Consider the following 13,338-nt stretch of genomic DNA (forward strand, 5'->3'; position numbering starts at 1 on the left):
ATGGGTAGGTCTCTAGACCTTTAGAGAGAGGTAGCATTGGGGATCGTGTGAGCACACAAAATCAGCTCAGTTACTTTTCCTTTGTAATTATTTATCATGAAATATTAATTTTTATACCTTTATTTTCAGAAAGCACATTATAGGTGAATCTTTGTGGAGATAGTGAAAGGAGTTCTTACAAACTCGAGAAGAGTAAAAATCATGTAACAGGAAAGAAACAATCAACATTCAGTTTCTTTAGGGGTTTTTTTTTGAAGTTCAAAATATAGACTCTTGAAGTCCCCAACAGAAGTGATAGTTTTGAAAGTTAGAGCTGTTGATTTGGAAGAGTTTTATTTTGTTGAGACAAAAAAAAAAAAAAAGGCTCTTGAACTTCGCAAGGGAAGGTCCTGGGGGAAGTGGTGTGTAGCTGCTGCTGTGACAACATACTAGAATATAAGAGGACTTCAAATCATCCAACCTCTGGGGAGACTGAATGAGTACTTCTGGACTGAGAGAGGATTATAAGATTGAATGGAACAAAGTGTGACCCTGGTAGGGGCCAGTAGATCCTTAAATCTGACCAGACCTAGAGAAGCATGTAGAGGCAAACAGTGACTATTGAGAGAGAACTGAACCCATCTGGTCTCCAGCACCAGACAGCTGCTTGGGAACAGAAACAAGTCATCCAAAATGGCGACCACTAAGCACTCATGGCTGTTTAAATCTTAATTAATTAAAATTAAATAAAGTTAAGAGTTCATTTCCTCAGTCTCACTAACCACATTTCAGGTGCTTAATAGTGACATATAGCTAAGGGCTACTGTATTAGACAGCATAGAAACATTTCTGCGATAGCACCAAGTTCTATGGGACAACACTAATATATCTGTGGTCATGCTCAGGTGCTCCCCTAACATTGTGGAGCTTGGGGAAAGAGGAGGCACATACCACATTTCTAAATATTTAAAATTTATAGGTCAAGATAAGAAATTCTTAAATAAAGTTGTGTTCTATCTTCTTACTTTGATGAACACGTTCATAACTACCTGGAATTCCAAGCACAAATTTAGGATCCTCAGACTCCTCTGAGTTCCACACTGACTGAAACGTGGTGGCACAGACAGAGCCAACCCCTGGCCTTCAACCTAGCCCAGATCCTTCATCTCACTCACAGCTGCACGTGACACTGGGAGGAGCCTTCCACCTTCCACACACACATGGACATCCCAGCCTGTGCATTTAAGTTCCACCACACTCCTGTAGGTAGGGACCTAGAAGTGCAGATACACTTGCAGCACAGCTCACTCTAAGGAGGAAAAATCCAGAAAAGACTTCTATGTGGGTCCCTAGAAACAAGATCAGGGTCTTTTAGATCCCAGAATTCCAAGTACATAGAACATAATCTACACAGGGAAGAGGAGGATGCAGATTCCTGTTGGCCATGTCCTCTTAAGCTTATAGACTCATTATTCCATGAAGAGACACAGCCAGAAAGGGCCAGAATAGGGCCCTCTAAGGGGTGGGGCCTAAGGCAGGTGCCTCTCTCCCCTGAGTCTAATAAACATTTCTTGAGCTATTAACTTAGTAAATTTAAGAAAGTATTTCAATGGCACGTTTGTTGAGGAGCCATGTTAGCTCTTCTTCTTGTCATTTCATGAGAGTGTTCACCCGTGAGACTAGTCATCTAAAAATCACAGGCATACCACTCATGGAATACCCAGCAGAAGTGATGGCCAACTGTAGCTGAGACTTTTGCTAAACCTAATCTCAGCTGCCTCAGGTGGACACACTCCCCTTTGCAATGACCAAAGAGAATCATAAAGCACCCAAAATAGGAAATGTAGTCCTTGACATCAAAAAGAATAGTGACGATAGGAAGGAAAAAACTCCAACACCTGTACTTGGGAGAGATTAGGCCAGGGCGAAACGTAACCATATTACACTTCTTGCTTTACATTTCCATACACATCTCAACTCAAGGTCTAATATCCTCTATGAAATAATGCATTGGTTTCACTTGATAACTGCTAGTGGCTATGCTGACCAATATTTTACACCTACCCATCAGGTCTAAACCAAGTATAACAGAATGAAAGAAATTTAGAAGAATGTTTTAATTCAGTTTAGTGACTGATTACTTTAGAGTCTATTTATATAACAGTATCATAATTAATGGTAGCTCAGTGGATACATTTGAATTGTGTGAAGAATTTAGTAAGCTCTTCTCTAGGATTGGCAATAAATTTAAAATGTCAGCTTTTCTTTTGCTGAAATGCATCAAGAGAGCCATGAACAATGCAAAGTACTTTGTGTTCTCTGTCAAGTGAAAGGACAAGTATATACAGCTTCCTGTGGCACAATTTCTCAAATGCCAAAAGAAAATTCTTTTCTTTTAGACTTTCATTCGAGGCTAGTTAATAACAAGGCCCCCAGTCAAAGCTCAGCAGAGCAATCATCTGTGACTGTGTCCTTTGTCACAGCATTGAGATTGTGCCAAATATGGAAAGTTCCTCTCTGAGTCTAAATGTTCCCAGGGCATGCCAGGACTACTAAGTCAAATCAGCACATCACCAAGATGAAAGCACAATCATGGTCTCCCAGCTCCAGAACAGATAGCAAAATAGTATAGTCTACTGGATTCCTTGACCAACCCTAGAGGAATACAGAGGCAAGGGGGGAGTATGGGTCACAGGAACTAACCCACACACAAAACACGGACCTCAGCAAAACCCTGGGTGACTAAAAGCTTTTTCTAACTGGAGTAGGTGTGGAAGGCAGATGACTGACTACTGCCTGGGGCCAATGAGAACCAAAACCAGCAGTAAGAGAAGAAAACCTTCTAGGTCGGCTCTTGCCCCTCTCCCACATTAGTCTGGGATGATCAGAGCCTGGCTTTTCACTGAAGAAATCAGCAACATGAGTTCAAGTTGCTCTTGTGAGGGCATTGCAAAATCTCTGCTGGGTGAAGAGTAGATGAAAACACGAGCTGCCTGGCCAAATGGGAAACCAACTTCTCCAACCCCTTTTCTCTCACACCCCTGAACTGGTAGCTTCCAATCTAAAGATATTGCATTCTTCCAAAGCTATTTCTCTTTATTAATTAAAAAAATTATATCTAATATATATTTTTATTGAAATATATTTGACATATAACACTGTGTAAATTTAAGGTATACAACATGTTAAGTTGATACATTTATATACTGTAATATGATTGCCATTGTAGCGATAATTAGCACCTATGTCACATCACATAATTATCATTTCTTTTTAGTGGTTGGCATAATTCGTGGTTGGCAAACTTAGCAAGTTTGATGATTATAATACAGTATTGTCGTCCACATTCTCTATCCTGTGCATGAGATCTCCAGGGCTTATTTACTACTCGTCGTAAGTTTGCAGCCTTGAACACCATCTGTCCTACCCCTCCACCCCTCATGCCCTGGTAACCTCCATTTTACTCTTTGTTTTTACGAATTTGGCTTTTTTTAGATCCCACATATAAGTGAGATCACACATATTTGTCTTTCTCTGTCTGACTTGTCTCACTTAGCACAATGTCTCTTTACTAATTTAAAGGTGAAACTCTGAGTTGCTCGGTGGAGGGACAGCACATGGCAGTGGTATCGGCAGCGGTTTTTGGTACCTGGAGATCGCATCCTTCCCTCTCCTGAAACTCACCGCGATGATCCTGGCTTCGGGCTTGCTCCTTGGCCCTTCTCCATCCACACAACTAGACCCAAGGAAATATGATCCATGAGTCAAAAGCCAAAACAAACAAAAACAGATACTTTAGACTTGCAACCACTGCTAAAGAAAAACAACAAGCTGAACCACCTAAATTATCGGCAGCAGAATTATTGGAAATATGAGCCAAAAACTCAAAATAAGCCCAAGAAGATAGAGAAGGTATTAGTAACAGGGAGCAGTAATGAGAAATTGTGGTGAAGAAATGAATAAAATATTAGACGTGAAAAATATAAAAGCTAAAATGAAGAACACAATAAGTAAGTTAGTTATCAGGATAAATAAGTTGAAGAATAAACTAGTCAGTTATACAAGAAAAGTATGGATTCTCTCAGAAAGCAGCAAAAAAGGAAAAAATGATTACATATATATGTATGTATGTACATGTACGTGTATAATATATATGATAACATATAGATAATAGAGTTCCTAGAGATAGACAAAAAATACACGAAGGTAAATATTTGAAGAAATAGTAAGGATAAAATTGCCATAATTAAAGAAAGAAAAGACTGCAGACTGAAAAGGCTCATAAACTCACAGGTTACTAGACAAGAGAGCGAAAGGAAACTCCGCACCTAAGTACATTATTATTAAAACAAAGGATATCAAAGACATATTAAGAGAAAATAATAAACATTTACAAAGAGGAAGAATGGGTCCCCTACGAAAGAGAAAGAATGAAATTGGCCTCTGCCTTCTCAACCTCAACACTGAATACAAAAAGTCAACACAATCATATTTTGAAGGTAATAAAGGAAAAGCACCTTCCTCTTAGAATTTTCTATCCAACTAAATTATAAATCAAACATAAGAGCATAATAAAAAATGTTCTTGGGAATTGAAGGCCTCAGATGGTTTACCACACTAAGATCTGTAGTAAAAACACTCTTGAAGGAAATAATAAACAAGTTTGAGGGAGAGTCCAGATATGCTGCTTCAAGATATACAGAAAAAGGGTTACAGAAATCTTCTGGTAATTGGACTAGATTGAAGTCTCCCCCAAAAATTCATGTCCACCCAGAACCTCACAATGTGATCTCATTTGGAAATAGAGTCTTTGCAGATGTAGCTAAGATGAGATCATACCAGATTAGGGTGGGCCCTAAATCCAATATGAATGGTGTCCTTATAAGAAAAGCAGAGGACACACAGAGACACAGACACACTGGGAAGATGGCCTTGTGAAGACAGAGGCAGAAATTGGAGTGATGTAGCTACAAGCCAAAGAATGCCAAAGATTGCCGGCAACCACCAGAAGCTAGAAGAGAGGCAAAGAAGGATTCTTCACTAGAGCTTTCACAGAGAGTGTGGCCCTGCCGACACCTGGATTTCAGACTCCTAACCTCCAGAACTGTGACAGAATACATTTCTGTAGTATTAAGAGACCCATATTGTGGTAATTTGTTACAGCAGCCCTGGGAAACTAATACAGTAATATTTATTATTGTCTTTTTTTAAAAATGGGGGGAAAACCCCCCTAGTTCCAAGGTAGTAAGCATTCTACTTTGAAAAAGCCCAAAGGTGCCCAGCTCACTTTAGGAATAAGTATAACCTTGTTATCAAAATCAGATAGTACACAAGAAAAGAAAATTAGAAGCTCATTTAACTGATTGCAAACAATTTTATATTATGCTAATAAATATTTACATAGGTTTTATTATGTGTCAGGCACTCATCTAAGCTCTGAACACATGTAATACAAAGATAACTCCTTGACTATTATCGCCATTTTACTGATAAGGAATTTAGGCATAAAAGGGTTATGTGGCTTATCCAAGGTCATACAGCTGGCCCACTGAATCCAACAGTTGACTAAAAAGAGAAAGTTCACATCGTGTTCAAATGAAGTTAATCCCAGAAATGCAAAAAGAGTTATACTTCATCAAACTCATCAATGCCATTCATCTCATTAATAGAGTGAAGGAAAGAAAAATCGTATTGTTATTTAAATGATGCAAAGAGACTTTAATAAAGTTCAGGACCTATTTATTTTTTCAAAAATGTTAGCAAACTAAGACTAAAGGGAACTTCCTTTCATTGGTAAACATTGTATATAGTAGCAAACACGGCATTCAGTCAAGAAACAAAGATAGCATATCCTTTAAAATATTGGACAATACCCAATATCACCAAAACTGATTCATATAGTACTAGAAGTCTTACAATACTGAAAAGGAAGAAAAATAAATAAAAAGAGGAAAAAAATGCTCATTATTTGCACATGATATGATCATCTCCTAATAAAACCACAGAATTATCACCTAATGAAACAAGTAGAAGTAAGAAAGTTCAGAAATTTAACTGGATATAACAACGTAAAAAATCAATAGCACTAATTTACTCCAGCAATAACCAACTAGAAAATATAACAATAAAAAAAATAAAAAACTATAAAATATCTAGAAATTAACCAAAAACACACAATAACTCTACAGAGAAAACATTAAAACTCTAATAAAGGTCATACTAGATGATTTACAAAATTAAATACACATTCTACTCTCTTAGATAAGATGACAACATTATAAGATATTCATTCTTTTTAATTATTCTATAAATTCAGTGTAATGCTAATCATATTTCCAGTTGGATTTTTAAAGAATTAAATAAATTTATTTTATTCTTTAATAGAAGGAAGACAACTTTGAAAAAGATGAAAAAAAGAGGGGCAAGTTGCCAGATATTAATACATACTTTAAAATCATAATAATAAAAAAACTAAGACTGTCACAAAAATATATTGACCAGTGGAACACAATGGAGAGCTCAGGGAAAAACCAGGTATATAGGACAGTTTTATACAAAATAAAGGTAGCATCACAAATTCATAGCGAAAAAGCAAATTATTTAGTAAAATTATTTAGTATTAACCTTGTATACCAAAGTAGACTACAGAAGGAGTAAATATCTAAAGGTGAAGAATAAAACTAGAAAAAGCTGGTAGAATAAAATGTGGAATAGCTACAGACCTGAAGAAGGAGAAGGATTGTTTAAACAGAACTTCAAAAGAACAAAGAAAGAGAGAAAAGTGTTTAAGTTGTTTATATCAAGATGAAGAATTTCTGGTCAATGAAAGATACTATGAATAAAGTTAACATATAGCTGACAGAATGGAAGAAGGTATTTGCAAAGTATAAAACCAACAGGGGATTAATCTTTAGAATATACAAGAATCTCCTAGAAATCTATAATGAAAAACAACAATAAAAATAGAAAAATGAGCAAGAAATATGAATATTCAATTCATAGAAGAAATCCAAGATGCTAACAAGCAGATAACAAGTCAAAATAACCGGTAGGTATAGAAATGTAAATTAAAACAAGTCATTGTAGATTGGCGAAAATTAGAAAGCTGAGCAATGCTAACCCCTGGCAGGGATATTGATAGATAGGAACCTTTGCCCATTTCTGGTGAAAACATAGACTGGTGTAGCCTTTCTGGAGAGCAATTTGACACTAGTTAAAATAAATGCATGTACAACATGATCCAGAAATCCTGCAACTGGATGTATATATAAAAGAAGTTCTGACAAGGTCCTAAAGACATGTAAAGTTGTTCAACACAGACCTAGCAATGATGGCAGGGTTTCCTACAGGTCATGTGATCAACAGAGAAGTCAGCTGGGCTTGAAACATCTTGGCAGGACCCCAACACACACCCAAGAGTTCAGTTTACCTTCACTAGAACTTCACTAACAAAAAAGCTGAAAGATGGCTTGCTTTGGCCGGAGCTGAGAGGGAGTGGAAGGAGAAAGGCCAAAACCGGACCTCACACAGCAGTGAAAAGTGCAGTGTTATCTCTAAAACTCTCCCAAATATCATACATGTGTCCTATGAGGAGTCAGTGTATTATCACCCACCATAGAGAGACCTTTGATTGTAAGTTGCTGTCAGAAAAGCAGCAAAAGAAGGGCATCACTACAGACGAATTGAGGCAGGAGATAAGCATCTCTTTCCCTCTCCCTCCTTCTACCCTAGTGAAGTGGAGGAACTGAACTTTAAAATGAGTTTGGAGAGGAGGCATCTCAGAGCTACATCATACCCACCAACCTCCAAACAGTCAGAGCCAAGATCAAGTCTCCTCTAAGGAAAGGAGAAAATGAGCCTGTTGAAAGAGAATCTTTACACTGCTTTTCAGCTCGACAGTGTCCTTCCTCTATGGACCTTGCTATAGTCTGAATGTTGCGTCCCCTCGAAATTCATAAGTTGAAATCCTAACCCATAGGTGATGATATTAGGACACAGGATCTTTGGGAAGTGATTAGGTTACCAGGGCAGAGCCCTCATGAATAAGATTAGTACCTTTATAATAGAGATCCCAGAGAACTTGCTTGTCCCTTCTGCCATATGAGGAGACAAGAAGTCTGTCCCTCACCCGACCATTTGGCACACTGACCTCACACTTCCAGCTTCCAGAACTGTGAGAAATAAATTTCTGTTGTTTACATGCTACCCAGTCTGTGGTATTTTGTTATGGCAGCCCAAACACACTAAGACAGACCCCAAAGGAAAAAGGAAGGCAGGCCCAAAAGGTAACCTGAAGCTGATTCAGCAGATGTTAGAAATAGCAGTTCATTTAATTTTTCTTTATTTTTATCCCATGTAATTTCAAAAATTATTTAAGTCAAACAGAATAGACACTATTTAATGTTGTGTTTTCTTCTGGCCAACATTTCAAATGACACCCTCCACTCTGCAAGAGAATCAGCACCATTGTGTAGAAGGTACCAACCAGAGGTGGCCTGTCCAATAACGTGTCCAATCATAGCAGCTCCAGAAAGATGGGAACGAAGACTTTTTATCAGACCACAGCACACAAGTTTGCCTCATATCATAGCTGGACACAGATCTCTAAAAGGACTAGGATGAAGAGGAGAATGACAAGCAAGATTACAAGGTCCTCAAATGTCTTCCACTTGCAAGTCTGAAGGACACAATTATTGTTCTCCAGAGCTTGAAGTGGAAATCAGTGGTTTAAAAATGATAGAGAAAATGAGGGAGTTAAAAAAAATAATGAAAAACCTTACAAAGAGTTTAAGGAATTAAATAATGGAAAATGTTTGTTTTCATCATCTGTATCTGTGGGCTCAAAGACAAAATGAGTTGTGACCAAAACAGGTCGGTCTTATTTCTTCAGAGTAGGCTTAATGTTTCACCAAAGTAATGAGTTCTTGTTTTCAAGTCTCAAAAAAAAATCCTCTTAACAACTACACGGCAACAAAATTGAACATAATGTGTGTTTTAACCCTAATTTGTTCTCGGTTATATAGAGCCAGTCCCTGGCTGTCAAATTGCTTGGTTTGAGACCTGCTATCAAAATATCACTTCCTATTACCTTGTTTCTGTGTCAGATGTTCAAACTTCAGATGGTTATTAATGTAGTTATTATTACTGAAAGGAACAGAATATCCTAGTATCTTCACATATTAAGTTTTGACCTGAAATAAGACAAGCATGTGCAAATCTGATGATCTGGGCCTGAGGCATTAAACAAAGTAGAGAAGTTAGGGAAAGATGTCCCAGCTATGAACAGTTAATAGTTAATTAACCCACAGTACAGTTGCTTCTCTTGTGAGCGATTAAGATTTGGCAAAATAACAGTAAATGTCAGGTCAGTTCACTCCTTTTGCCTTCAACAGAATCCCCACATCATGAACGAAAATTTTCTTGCTAAAGCCAAAGTCCTCAAAAGCAGGACTCAGTATAAAATTCTGTTCCACTGCTGAGTGGTACAATGAAGTTGGTTGTCATTCTATTTATTACACTCATTCACAGTTTTATATTACGAAAAGAAAATGACATTTAAGAAATTAATTGAGTTCAGAGCAAAAGATATCTCACATTTGATGTTTTTGAAAGTCTAAACATAAATAAAAATGTCTGTCAAAGCAAGTTTCTGAATTTTTATAAGACTATAATTATACACTACTTAATAACCCCATTAGGCAGGATGCTTTAGAAAACATTGAAGACTTAGATTATTATGATTAGCATAATAATTAGGTCGTTCATCAAGAAAAACTATGAATAATTCATTCTAATTAAGTAACTGATAGAACAGTAAATCAACCATCAGTGCCAGAGCCAGTAAGTTATGGACTGTAGTAAATTACCAGAAAAACTAATTTCTGGGTACAAGATAATAAATTAAAATGTTATTAAATATTTGTTCCATTACTCGAAAAATCACCAAAAATTCTTTCTTGGACTTCACATGTTTGACAGTCAGTAAATTTGCCCCAAGTACACAACGCACTTTGCTGCTGCTGCATAACTTGAAAAATAAAAAAAAGGATTAGACATTAGAGACACGAGAGGAAAATGTGCCTCTCTTCTAGGTAATAACTGTTGCTAATGTGTTGCTTCTCTCTGGCTGTGCCAGGTGACTAACCTTTGAAATTTGGTGCGGAAATATGTATTATACTTGGAAGAAACAGCTCATGGAGAAAACAGGGGACTAAAACCAATTCCTCCAGTCCATTAGTGCTGGTATAAATGATTCTGCGAAAGAACAAAAGATGCTGTCCCCACATCTGTTTGTCACTATGTAAAATGAATGCCAACCCTGGCAGGGAAAACAGAGAGCCAGCTTTTAAAGCCTGTTGAGATCCTGGGTCTCAGAACTATCTATTATTAAATATTCTGCTGCTGCTTCTGGTTTAGCCAGAAAGAAAACAACCCAAGAGCTATTCACTTTCCAAAAGAAAGATAAAGATCATTTTAAAGATTTTAATAAATGACCACTATTAAGATGTAGGGGAAACCTAGTACATGAAGTCCTATCTAATTTATAAAATATTAAGTTGAAGTTTAAGATGCCTTTAAATCAAAGTGTGGTTTTTTTCCTTATAATCTATAAGATTATAGATGGTGAAGTAGACTTTAGAATTTGGAAAGACCAAATAGAGCTTTTTTAGTGTAAGGGTAACTAAAAATAAAGAATTGGGGAATACGAAGAAGTTCGGTTGAACATGGGAATGTGGGAATTGTTTTCTGTGCCAAGCAGAGGACATGTTGGATGAATAAGCATTCCATTCCAATATAACTTCTTGACCCACCCTTCAAATAACTCTCTGGACATCACCTTAACTTCATAAATGCTACTGTTGAAATACTGAATGGGATTTAGAGTACCAATAGTCACTAACTAGTAATCCAGTGGAGTTTGCACATCACCCAAGAAGCACTGCAATTGGACATCTTGGCACCATCATTCTCCAAGACACTCAGGACCCAAAACCCTCAGAGCCATCCCTAATTCCTTCCTCTCAATATTCTGTCTAACTGGCCTCCCTGTACTGTGGATTCCATCTCCAAACATCTTTGCACACTGTAAGTATGGTCCTCATCCACACTAGTTTTGTTCATGCACTAATCATCTCCTGTTTGTTTCAATAAAAGTCTCCTATTGGCTTTTGCGCCTTCCTACATGCCCCACTTCAATACAAATCTGATCATAGCAATCTATTACTTAAAATATTTCAATAATTCCTAATTTCTTTGCTTACATTTGGCGCCTACTAACCTTTCCAGCACCTGCCTTGCCAATCCCATAGTTGACTACAGCTCTGGCAGATCTCGGAACATGCCATGCTCTCAAGTCTCCAAGCCTATACAGTACACACATATTCTGGGTTCAGCTAAATTGGAGCTTTCACCCTTGTAGCTACTACTACAAACCCAGATAGCATTTGATTGTTAATTCATACTTAAACACAAATCCCAAGATATCATGGTACCAGATCTGGTTCTGTTTACCCTTTTTCCTAATTTCCTGTTATTTATAGTGCTAGCTATTAACAGCACTGAATTTTGTCCCTCTGTGTAAAGGTAAGAGAGCTTTATCCTCCCGGACCAGCCCAGCACCCAAGCTAGTGAAGGATGAGATCACTTAGCACTAAGGGCAGACCATAAAGGGATTTCCTGATATTAGCTGCTACGCCTCTAGAAATAACTCAATAATTGTTCTGAAGAGAATGCCCAATACTTTTTATTACTTTACTCAGGAACAAAATTAAGAGCCCATAGAAACTTCCATTTCTTACATTTTTATAACTTCTTGAGGCATTGAGGATAGAGTTTTCCCTAACCTATTACCCATAAATACTCATAAAAGAGGAAGCTAGCATAATCTTCCCCCAAAAAAGGAATTTTTAACCAAGGACCTGAGGATACTGAATAATTCTCTTTCTGCATTAGAGTGATTTAAGTGATTACTTTCCAGAAAGAACCCAGCAACGTCGGTCTAGTTTGTTCAAAAGGAAGCATCAATATCAAGGAATTAATGTTAATTTTTATATGTGTGTGTATGTGATAGAGGTATTATGATTATTAATCAAAAAGAGTCTTTATGCATTAGAGATACCACTAAAATAGAAATTATATATGCCTGGGATTTGCTTTAAAATAAAGAAATGGAGGAGGGGGTAAATATCAATGAAACAAGATTGGCCATGAGTTTGAAAATTTTTAAGCTGAGTGTTTAGCACATAAGAGTTAATTATACAATTATCTCTTCTTTCGTATATGTTTCTAAAATTCCATAAAAAAATTTTTTAAAAAAGAAAGAACCTTTCTGGCCTGTTGATCCCATTTGTTCCTGTAACACGGGAAAACCACTGCAAGGAATGTCAAGTGTTCCAGGTCTCCTTTGGGAGACTTTTCTCAGGGTTTCCTCTAACATCACTCTGCTCTCTCTACTTGAAATCATCACCTCTCCCACCGCCCCCCCCCCCCCCCACCGCCCTCACCCCCACCTTCCCTAACCGCTATTTATTCTTCAAGGCCTAGTTTAGGCATGCCCTGCCCTGGAAAGCCTTAGCTTAATGTCTTCTCTTTTCCAAGTCAGGGTAAAGTGGCCCCATTATAAGCTCTATAGCACCCCATGTTTCTTTAATTGGGGCTCTTATCACACTGAATTGTATGTATTTGCTTATTTGTCTCCTCCACTAAAATCTACAATAGACTCCAAGCTTTTTGAAGCTAGGAAGCACATCTCATTTATCTTGAGAAAGGATCTTAAAACACACACAATTTGCCTTATCTTTGGACCATGATTTTCTGACAGTTCTCTGGATTTAATCTCCGGTCTGATGATCTTTCTTATTCTGAAAATCTTTCATCATGTAGAGAGGCCAGGAATAAAAAAATTTTATTTTAAATCCAGCAAGTCCTTAATCCTTTATGTTTCCTCTAAATTATGCCTGAAAACTAAACTGTTTCTTTTTTAACTCATCTCTCTTTGTATTTTGTAATAGGCAGTGAGATGAAGTAAGGTGGCACCGTCAGTGCTCTGCCTGGAAATCTTCTTAGCCGGATCACTGAGTTCATCAGTTACATTTTCTATTTTCCATATAGCTGCAGAAAACAGTGTTGATAAACTCTCTTCTCTTCCGTAACAATGGTCTTTTTATCTTCCAGGTTCCAATAACATTTTCTCACTCTCCTCCAATCTCTCACCAATAGACTACTTGAAGTTGTCGTGGGGGAGGAGGGACATGTCTCAGTGGTGGTGACAGTTAACTCGGTGGTGCTGGGGGAGAAAGGACTTGACTGGCTTGTGGGGAAAGTGACCCTCTCAGTGCTCCTGAAGGAAGTGAGAGATGT

The sequence above is a fragment of the Equus quagga genome, unplaced genomic scaffold (genome assembly GCF_021613505.1).
Source record: "Equus quagga isolate Etosha38 unplaced genomic scaffold, UCLA_HA_Equagga_1.0 146_RagTag, whole genome shotgun sequence".
In the NCBI taxonomy this organism is placed as follows: domain Eukaryota; kingdom Metazoa; phylum Chordata; class Mammalia; order Perissodactyla; family Equidae; genus Equus; species Equus quagga.